Source organism: Ctenocephalides felis, unplaced genomic scaffold, assembly GCF_003426905.1.
Source record: "Ctenocephalides felis isolate EL2017-DRISC unplaced genomic scaffold, ASM342690v1 CF-g0.4_SCAFFOLD_03573, whole genome shotgun sequence".
Lineage (NCBI taxonomy): Eukaryota > Metazoa > Arthropoda > Insecta > Siphonaptera > Pulicidae > Ctenocephalides > Ctenocephalides felis.
In genome coordinates, this window is record NW_020539727.1 from 10668441 (window position 1) to 10676775 (window position 8335).

At 40.1% G+C, this 8335-nt stretch overlaps 28 non-coding genes across 28 annotated transcripts; 22 read left to right on the forward strand and 6 right to left on the reverse strand.

The window, feature by feature from the left end:
• Positions 1 to 52: 52 nt before the first annotated feature.
• Positions 53 to 125, forward strand: Trnav-aac. Its single transcript has one exon. It is a non-coding gene; the product is annotated as a tRNA-Val (tRNA).
• A 115-nt stretch (positions 126 to 240) lies between these two features.
• On the forward strand, positions 241 to 313 carry Trnav-uac. The gene has a single exon. It is a non-coding gene; the product is annotated as a tRNA-Val (tRNA).
• Positions 314 to 428: 115 nt separating this feature from the next.
• Positions 429 to 501, forward strand: Trnav-uac. The gene has a single exon. It is a non-coding gene; the product is annotated as a tRNA-Val (tRNA).
• Positions 502 to 798: 297 nt separating this feature from the next.
• Trnav-gac lies at positions 799 to 871 on the forward strand. The gene has a single exon. It is a non-coding gene; the product is annotated as a tRNA-Val (tRNA).
• A 130-nt stretch (positions 872 to 1001) lies between these two features.
• Positions 1002 to 1074, forward strand: Trnav-aac. Its single transcript has one exon. It is a non-coding gene; the product is annotated as a tRNA-Val (tRNA).
• Positions 1075 to 1307: 233 nt separating this feature from the next.
• On the forward strand, positions 1308 to 1380 carry Trnav-cac. Its single transcript has one exon. It is a non-coding gene; the product is annotated as a tRNA-Val (tRNA).
• A 115-nt stretch (positions 1381 to 1495) lies between these two features.
• Positions 1496 to 1568, forward strand: Trnav-cac. Its single transcript has one exon. It is a non-coding gene; the product is annotated as a tRNA-Val (tRNA).
• Positions 1569 to 1683: 115 nt separating this feature from the next.
• Positions 1684 to 1756, forward strand: Trnav-aac. The gene has a single exon. It is a non-coding gene; the product is annotated as a tRNA-Val (tRNA).
• A 162-nt stretch (positions 1757 to 1918) lies between these two features.
• On the forward strand, positions 1919 to 1991 carry Trnav-aac. Its single transcript has one exon. It is a non-coding gene; the product is annotated as a tRNA-Val (tRNA).
• Positions 1992 to 2239: 248 nt separating this feature from the next.
• Trnav-uac lies at positions 2240 to 2312 on the forward strand. The gene has a single exon. It is a non-coding gene; the product is annotated as a tRNA-Val (tRNA).
• Positions 2313 to 2427: 115 nt separating this feature from the next.
• Trnav-uac lies at positions 2428 to 2500 on the forward strand. The gene has a single exon. It is a non-coding gene; the product is annotated as a tRNA-Val (tRNA).
• A 114-nt stretch (positions 2501 to 2614) lies between these two features.
• On the forward strand, positions 2615 to 2687 carry Trnav-gac. The gene has a single exon. It is a non-coding gene; the product is annotated as a tRNA-Val (tRNA).
• A 372-nt stretch (positions 2688 to 3059) lies between these two features.
• Positions 3060 to 3132, forward strand: Trnav-cac. Its single transcript has one exon. It is a non-coding gene; the product is annotated as a tRNA-Val (tRNA).
• Positions 3133 to 3296: 164 nt separating this feature from the next.
• Positions 3297 to 3369, forward strand: Trnav-cac. Its single transcript has one exon. It is a non-coding gene; the product is annotated as a tRNA-Val (tRNA).
• A 115-nt stretch (positions 3370 to 3484) lies between these two features.
• On the forward strand, positions 3485 to 3557 carry Trnav-cac. The gene has a single exon. It is a non-coding gene; the product is annotated as a tRNA-Val (tRNA).
• A 162-nt stretch (positions 3558 to 3719) lies between these two features.
• On the forward strand, positions 3720 to 3792 carry Trnav-aac. Its single transcript has one exon. It is a non-coding gene; the product is annotated as a tRNA-Val (tRNA).
• A 115-nt stretch (positions 3793 to 3907) lies between these two features.
• On the forward strand, positions 3908 to 3980 carry Trnav-cac. The gene has a single exon. It is a non-coding gene; the product is annotated as a tRNA-Val (tRNA).
• Positions 3981 to 4096: 116 nt separating this feature from the next.
• Trnav-cac lies at positions 4097 to 4172 on the forward strand. Its single transcript has one exon. It is a non-coding gene; the product is annotated as a tRNA-Val (tRNA).
• A 162-nt stretch (positions 4173 to 4334) lies between these two features.
• Positions 4335 to 4407, forward strand: Trnav-aac. The gene has a single exon. It is a non-coding gene; the product is annotated as a tRNA-Val (tRNA).
• A 165-nt stretch (positions 4408 to 4572) lies between these two features.
• Trnav-cac lies at positions 4573 to 4645 on the forward strand. The gene has a single exon. It is a non-coding gene; the product is annotated as a tRNA-Val (tRNA).
• A 340-nt stretch (positions 4646 to 4985) lies between these two features.
• On the forward strand, positions 4986 to 5058 carry Trnav-aac. Its single transcript has one exon. It is a non-coding gene; the product is annotated as a tRNA-Val (tRNA).
• A 115-nt stretch (positions 5059 to 5173) lies between these two features.
• Trnav-gac lies at positions 5174 to 5246 on the forward strand. The gene has a single exon. It is a non-coding gene; the product is annotated as a tRNA-Val (tRNA).
• A 600-nt stretch (positions 5247 to 5846) lies between these two features.
• Trnav-aac lies at positions 5847 to 5919 on the reverse strand. Its single transcript has one exon. It is a non-coding gene; the product is annotated as a tRNA-Val (tRNA).
• Positions 5920 to 6034: 115 nt separating this feature from the next.
• Trnav-cac lies at positions 6035 to 6107 on the reverse strand. Its single transcript has one exon. It is a non-coding gene; the product is annotated as a tRNA-Val (tRNA).
• Positions 6108 to 6222: 115 nt separating this feature from the next.
• Positions 6223 to 6295, reverse strand: Trnav-aac. Its single transcript has one exon. It is a non-coding gene; the product is annotated as a tRNA-Val (tRNA).
• A 540-nt stretch (positions 6296 to 6835) lies between these two features.
• Trnav-aac lies at positions 6836 to 6908 on the reverse strand. Its single transcript has one exon. It is a non-coding gene; the product is annotated as a tRNA-Val (tRNA).
• Positions 6909 to 7023: 115 nt separating this feature from the next.
• Trnav-aac lies at positions 7024 to 7096 on the reverse strand. Its single transcript has one exon. It is a non-coding gene; the product is annotated as a tRNA-Val (tRNA).
• A 693-nt stretch (positions 7097 to 7789) lies between these two features.
• On the reverse strand, positions 7790 to 7862 carry Trnav-cac. Its single transcript has one exon. It is a non-coding gene; the product is annotated as a tRNA-Val (tRNA).
• Between the last annotated feature and the right edge of the window lie 473 nt (positions 7863 to 8335).

An 8335-nucleotide genomic window follows, 5' to 3' on the forward strand; every position in this document is an offset into this window, starting at 1 on the left:
AGCTTTTATTAAATATTGGCGATGCGTGCTACAAATGCGTTTTATTTTTGTAGGTTCCGTGGTGTAGTGGTTATCACATCTGCTTAACACGCAGAAGGCCGCCGGTTCGATCCCGGCCGGAATCATCTAATGAAATCCTCTATATTTATCAAAACGAATAAAGGGTTTTGGTGGTTTATTGATTGTCGGTGCAATCTCATGATGTCCTCAATATTGCTGCAAATGGGGTTTATTTTTGTAGGTTCCGTGGTGTAGTGGTTATCACATCTGCTTTACACGCAGAAGGCCGCCGGTTCGATCCCGGCCGGAATCATCTAATGAAATCCTCTATATTTATCAAAACGAATAAAGGGTTTTGGTGGTTTATTGATTGTCGGTGCAATCTCATAAAGTCCTCAATATTGCTGCAAATGGGATTTATTTTTGTAGGTTCCGTGGTGTAGTGGTTATCACATCTGCTTTACACGCAGAAGGCCGCCGGTTCGATCCCGGCCGGAATCATCTAATGAAATCCTCTATATTTATCAAAACGAATAAAGGGTTTTGGTGGTTTATTGATTGTCGGTGCAATCTCATAAAGTCCTCAATATTGCTGCAAATGGGATTATTTTGTAGGTTCCGTGGTTGTAGTGGTATCACATCTGCTTACACGCAGAAGGCCGCCGGTTCGATCCCGGCCGGAATCATCTTATGAAATCCTCTATATTTATCAAAATGAATAAAAGGTTTTGGTGGTTTATTGATTGTCGGTCAGTTCATGATGTCCTCAATATTGCTGCAAATGGGATTTATTTTTTAGGTTTCGTGATGTAGTGGTTATCATATCTGCTTGACACGCAGAAGGCAGCCGGTTCGATCCCGACCGGAATCATCTAATGATATCCTCTATATTTATCAAAAGGAATGAAGGGTTTTGGTGGTCTATTGATTGTCGGTGCAATCTCATGATGAATCTTACATCGATGTCCTCATTATTGCTGCAAATGCGTTTTACTTTTGTAGGTTCCGTGGTATAGTGGTTATCACATCTGCTTAACACGCAGAAGGCCGCCGGTTCGATCCCAGCCGGAATCATCTAATAAAATCTTCTATGTTTATTCAAATCCAGTGAAGGTTTTTGGTGGTTTATTGACTGTCGGTGCACTTTCACAATGGATCATACATCGAAGTCTTCAATATTTATTCTAAGCTTTTATTAAATATTGGCGATACGTGCTGCAAATGCGTTTTATTTTTGTAGGTTTCGTGGTGTAGTGGATATCACATCTGCTTCACACGCAGAAGGTCGCGTGGGATTTATTTTTGTAGGTTCCGTGGTGTAATGGATATCATATCTGCTTCACACGCAGAAGGTCGCCGGTTCGATCCCGGCCGGAATCATCTAATGAAATCCTCTATATTTATCAAAACGAATAAATGGTTTTGGTGGTTTACTGATTTTCGGTGCAATCTCATAAAGTCCGCAATATTGCTGCAAATGGGATTTATTTTTGTAGGGTCCGTGGTGTAGTGGTTATCACATCTGCTTCACACGCAGAAGGTCGCCGGTTCGATCCCGGCCGGAATCATCTAATGAAATCCTGTATATTTATCAAAACGAATAAAGGGTTTTGGTGGTTTATTGATTTTCGGTGCAATCTCATAAAGTCCTCAATATTGCTGCAAATGGGATTTATTTTTGTAGGTTCCGTGGTGTAGTGGTTATCACATCTGCTTAACACGCAGAAGGCCGCCGGTTCGATCCCGGCCGGAATCATCTAATGAAATCCTATATATTTATTCAAATCCAATTGAGGCTTTTGGTGGTTTATTGACTGTCGGTGCAATCTCACGATGGATACATCGAAGTCTTCCATATTTATTCGGAGCTTTTATTAAATATTGGCGATGCGTGCTACAAATGCGTTTTATTTTTGTAGGTTCCGTGGTGTAGTGGTTATCACATCTGCTTAACACGCAGAAGGCCGCCGGTTCGATCCCGGCCGGAATCATCTAATGAAATCCTATATATTTATTCAAAGCCAATAAAGACTTTTGGTGATTTATTGACTGTCGGTGCAATGTCACGATGGATACATCGAAGTCTTCAATATCTATTCGGAGCTTTTATTAAATATTGGCGATGCATGCTACAAATGCGTTTTATTTTTATTTTATTTTTTATCGAAGTCTTCAGTATTTATTCTAAGCTTTTATTAAATATTGGCGATGTGTGCTACAAATGCGTTTTATTTTTGTAGGTTCCGTGGTGTAGTGGTTATCACATCTGCTTTACACGCAGAAGGCCGCCGGTTCGATCCCGGCCGGAATCATCTAATGAAATCCTCTATATTTATCAAAACGAATAAAGGGTTTTGGTGGCTTATTGATTGTCGGTGCAATCTCATAAAGTCCTCAATATTGCTGCAAATGGGATTTATTTTTGTAGGTTCCGTGGTGTAGTGGTTATCACATCTGCTTTACACGCAGAAGGCCGCCGGTTCGATCCCGGCCGGAATCATCTTATGAAATCCTCTATATTTATCAAAATGAATAAAAGGTTTTGGTGGTTTATTGATTGTCGGTTCAGTTTCATGATGTCCTCAATATTGCTGCAAATGGGATTTATTTTTTAGGTTTCGTGATGTAGTGGTTATCATATCTGCTTGACACGCAGAAGGCAGCCGGTTCGATCCCGACCGGAATCATCTAATGATATCCTCTATATTTATCAAAAGGAATGAAGGGTTTTGGTGGTCTATTGATTGTCGGTGCAATCTCATGATGAATCTTACATCAATGTCGTCTATATTGCTGCAAATGCGTTTTACTTTGTAGGTTCCGTAGTATAGTGGTTATCATATCTGCTTAACACGCAGAAGGCCGCCGGTCGATCCCAGCGGAATCATCTAATAAAATCTTCTATGTTTATTCAAATCCAGTGAATGCTTTTGGTGGTTTATTGACTGTCGGTGCACTTTCACAATGGATCATACCTCGAAGTCTTCAATATTTATTCTAAGCTTATATTAAATATTGGCGATACGTGCTGCAAATGCGTTTTATTTTTGTATTGGTTTGGTTTCGTGGTGTAGTGGTTATCACATCTGCTTCACACGCAGAAGGTCGCCGGTTCGATCCCGGCCGGAATCATCTAATGAAATCCTCTATATTTATCAAAACGAATAAAGGGTTTTGGTGGTTTATTGATTGTCGTTGCAATACCATAATAAATCATACATCGAAGTCCTCAATATTTAATCTAAGCTTTTATTAAATATTGGCGATGCGTGCTGCAAATGCGTTTTATTTTTGTAGGTTCCGTGGTGTAATGGATATCACATCTGTTTCACACGCAGAAGGTCGCCGGTTCGATCCCGGCCGGAATCATCTAATGAAATCCTCTATATTTATCAAAACGAATAAGTGGTTTTGGTGGTTAACTGATTTTCGGTGCAATCTCATAAAGTCCGCAATATTGCTGCAAATGGGATTTATTTTTGTGGGGTCCGTGATGTAGTGGTTGTCACATCTGCTTCACACGCAGAAGGTCGCCGGTTCGATCCCGGCCGGAATCATCTAATGAAATCCTCTATATTTATTCAAAACCAATAAAGGCTTTTGGTGGTTTATTGACTGTCGGTGCAATCTCACGATGGATACATCGAAGTGTTCAATATCTATTCGGAGCTTTTATTAAGTATTGGCGATGCGTGCTACAAATGCGTTTTATTTTTGTAGGTTCCGTGGTGTAGTGGTTATCACATCTGCTTAACACGCAGAAGGCCGCCGGTTCGATCCCGGCCGGAATCATCTAATGAAATCCTCTATATTTATCAAAACAAATAAAGGGTTTTGGTGGTTTATTGATTGTCGGTGCAATCTCTTGATGTCCTCAATATTGCTGCAAATGGGATTTATTTTTGTAGGTTCCTTGGTGTAGTGGTTATCACATCTGCTTCACACGCAGAAGGTCGCCGGTTCGATCCCGGCCGGAATCATCTAATGAAATCCTCTATATTTATCAAAACGATAATAATGGTTTTGGTGGTTTACTGATTTTCGGTGCAATCTCATAAAGTCCGCAATCTTGCTGCAAATGGGATTTATTCTTGTGGGGTCCGTGGTGTAGTAGTGGTTGTCACATCTGCTTCACACGCAGAAGGCCGCCGGTTCGATCCCGGCCGGAATCATGTAATGAAATCCTCTATATTTATTCAAATCCAATTGAGGCTTTTGGTGGTTTATTGACTGTCGGTGCAATCTCACGATGGATACATCGAAGTCTTCCATATTTATTCGGAGCTTTTATTAAATATTGGCGATGCGTGCTACAAATGCGTTTTATTTTTGTAGGTTCCGTGGTGTAGTGGTTATCACATCTGCTTAACACGCAGTAGGCCGCCGGTTCGATCCCGGCCGGAATCATCTAATGAAATCCTATATATTTATTCAAAGCCAATAATGGGTTTTGGTGGTTTATTGATTGTCGTTGCAATACCATGATAAATCATACATCAAAGTCCTCAATATTTAATCTAAGCTTTTATTAAATATTGGCGATGCGTGCTGCAAATGCGTTTTATTTTTGTAGGTTCCGTGGTGTAGTGGTTATCACATCTGCTTCACACGCAGAAGGTCGCCGGTTCGATCCCGGCCGGAATCATCTAATGAAATCCTCTATATTTATTCAAAACCAATAAAGGCTTTTGGTGGTTTATTGACTGTCGGTGCAATCTCACTTCAATATCTATTCGGAGCTTTTATTAAATATTGGCGATCCGTGCTACAAATGGGTTTTATTTTTGTAGGTTTCGCCGGTTCGATCTCGGCCGGAATCATCTAATAAAATCCTATATATTTACTCACAGCCAATAATGGGTTTTGGTGGTTTATTGATTGTCGTTGCAATACGATGATAAATCATACATCAAAGTCTTTAATATTTAATCTAAGCTTTTATTAAATATTGGCGATGCGTGCTGCAAATGCGTTTTATTTTTTTAGGTTCCGTGGTGTAGTGGTTATCACATCTGCTTAACACGCAGAAGGCCGCCGGTTCGATCCCGGCCGGAATCGTCTAATGAAATCCTCTATAGTTATCAAAACGAACAAAGGGTTTTGTTGGTTTATTGATTGTCGGTGCAATCTCATGATATCCTCAATATTGCTGCAAATGGGGTTTATTTCTGTAGGTTGCGTGGTGTAGTGGTTATCACATCCGCTTGACACGCAGAAGGCCGCCGGTTCGATCCCGGCCGGAATCATCTAATGAAATCCTCTATATTTATCAAAACGAATAAAGGGTTTTGATGTTTTATTGATTTTCGGTGCAATCTCATAAAGTCCTCAATATTGCTGCAAATGGGATTTATTTTTGTAGGTTCCGTGGTGTAGTGGTTATCACAATCCAATGGAGGCTTTTGCGTGTGAAGCAGATGTGATAACCACCATACCACGGAACCTACAAAAATAAAACGCATTTGTAGCACGCATCGCCAATATTTAATAAAATCTTTGAATAAATATTAAGGACTTGATGCATGATTTAACATGGAATTACACCGACAATCAATAAACCACCAAAAACCTTCATTGGTTTTGAATAAATATAGAGGATTTCATTAGATGATACAGGTCGGGATCGAACCGGCGGCCTTCTTCGTGTTAAGCAGATGTGATAACCACTACACCACGGAACCTACAAAAATAAAACGCATTTGCAGCACGCATCGCCAATATTAATAAAAGCTTAGATTAAATATTGAGGACTTTGATATATGATTTACCATGGTGTTGCAACGACAATCAATAAACAACAAAAAACCCATTATTGGCTTTGAATAAATATATAGGATTTCATTAGAGGATTTCGGCCGGGATCGAACCGGCGGCCTTCTGCGTGTTAAGCAGATGTGATAACCACTACAACACGGAACCTACAAAAATAAATCCTATTTGCAGCAATATTGGGGACATCATGAGCTTGCACCGACAATCAATAATCCACCAAAACCCTTTATTCGTTTTGATAAATATAGAGAATTTCATTATATGATTCCGACCGGGATCGAACCGGCGGCCTTCTGCGTGTGAAGCAGATGTGATAACCACTACATCACGGAACCTACAAAAATAAATCCCATTTGCAGCAAGATTGAGGACATCATAAAATTGCTCCGACAATCAATAAACCACCAAAACTCTTTATTCATTTTAATAAATATAGAGGATTTCATTAGATGATTCCGGCCGGGATCAAACCGGCGGCCTTCTGCGTGTTAAGCAGATGTGATAACCACTACACCACGGAACCTACAAAAACAAAACGCTTTTATAGCTCGCATCGCCAATATTTAATAAAAGCTCCGAATAAATATTGAAGACTTCGATGTATCCATCGTGAGATTGCACCGACAGTCAATAAACCACCAAAACCTTCATCGGATTTGAATAAACATAGAGGATTTCATTAGATGATTCCGGCCGGGATCGAACCGGTTGCCTTCTGCGTCTTAAGCAGATGTGATAACCACTGCACCATGAAACCTACAAAAATAAATCCCATTTGCAGCAATATTGAGGACATTATGAGATTGCACCGACAATCAATAAACCACCAAAACCAAGGGGTCGAACCGGCGGCTTTCTGCGTGTAAAGCAGATGTGATAACCACTACACCACGGAACCTACAAAAATAAAACGCATTTGTAACAAACATCGCCAATATTTAATAAAAGCTTAGAATAAATACTGAAGAATTCGATGTATGATTCATCGCGAGATTGCACGGACAGTCAATAAACCGCCAAAAGCCTTCATTGGATTTGAATAAATAAAGAGGATTTCATTAGATGATTCTGACCGGAATCGAATCGGCGGCCTTCTGCGTGTTAAGCAGATGTGATAACCACTACATCACGGAACCTACAAAAATAAATCCCATTTTCAGCAATATTGGGGACATCATAACATTGCTCCGACAATCAATAAACCACCAAAACTGTTTATTCATTTTAATAAATATAGAGGATTTCATTAGATGATTCCGGCCGGGATCGAATCGGCGGCCTTCTGCGTGTTAAGCAGATGTGATAACCACTGTACCAAGGAACCAACAAAAACAAAACGCTTTTATAGCTCTCATCGCCAATATTTAATAAAAGCTCCGAATAAATATTGAAGACTTCGATATATCCATCGTGAGATTGCACCGACAGTCAATAAATCACCAAAAGCCTTCATTGGATTTGAATAACTATAGAGGATTTTATTAGATGATTTCGGCCGGCATCGAACCGGCTGCCTTCTGCGTATTAAGCAGATGTGATAACCACTACACCACGAAACCTACAAAAATAAACCCCATTTGCAGCAATATTGAGGACATTATGAGATTGCACCGACAATCAATAAACCACCAAAAACCCTTTATTCGTTTTGATAAATATCGAGGACTTCATTAGATGATCCCGGCCGGGATCGAACCGGCGGCCTTCTGCGTGTTAAGCAGATGCGATAATGTAATCGATGTGATGTAAGATTCATCATGAGATTGCACCGACAAACAATAAACCACCAAAAACCCTTTATTCGTTTTGATAAATGTAGAGGATATCATTAGATGATTCCGGCCGGGATCGAACTGGCGGCCTTCTGCGTATTAAGCAGATGTGATAACCACTACACCACGGAACGCTCCCAATAAGTATTGAAGACTTCGATGTATCCATCGTGAGATTGCACCGACAGTCAATAAACCACCAAAATCCTTCATTAGATTTAAATAAGTATAGAGGATTCATTAGATGATTCCGGCTGGGATCAAACCGGCGGCCTCCTGCGTGTGAAGCAGATGTGATAACCACCACACCACGGAACCTACAAAAATAAAACGCATTTGTAGCACACATCGCCAATATTTAATAAAAGCTTAGAATAAATACTGAAGACTTCGATGTATGATTCATCGCGAGATTGCACCGACAGTCAATAAACCACCAAAACCCTTTATTGGTTTTGAATAAATGTAGAGGATTTCATTAGATTCCGGCCGGGATCGAACCGGCGGCCTTCTGCGTGTTAAGCAGATGTGATAATGTAATCGATGTGATGTAAGATTCATTGTTTATTCGTTTTGATAAATATAGAGGATATCATTAGATGATTCCGGCCGGGGATCGAACCGGCGGCCTTCTGCGTATTAAGCAGATTAGTTCGATCCCGGCCGGAATCATCTAATGAAATCCTCTATATTATAGAAAGCCAATAAAGGGTTTTGCTGGTTTATAGATTGTCGGTGCAATCTCATAATGTCCTCAATATTGCTGCAAATGGGATTTATTTTTGTAGGTT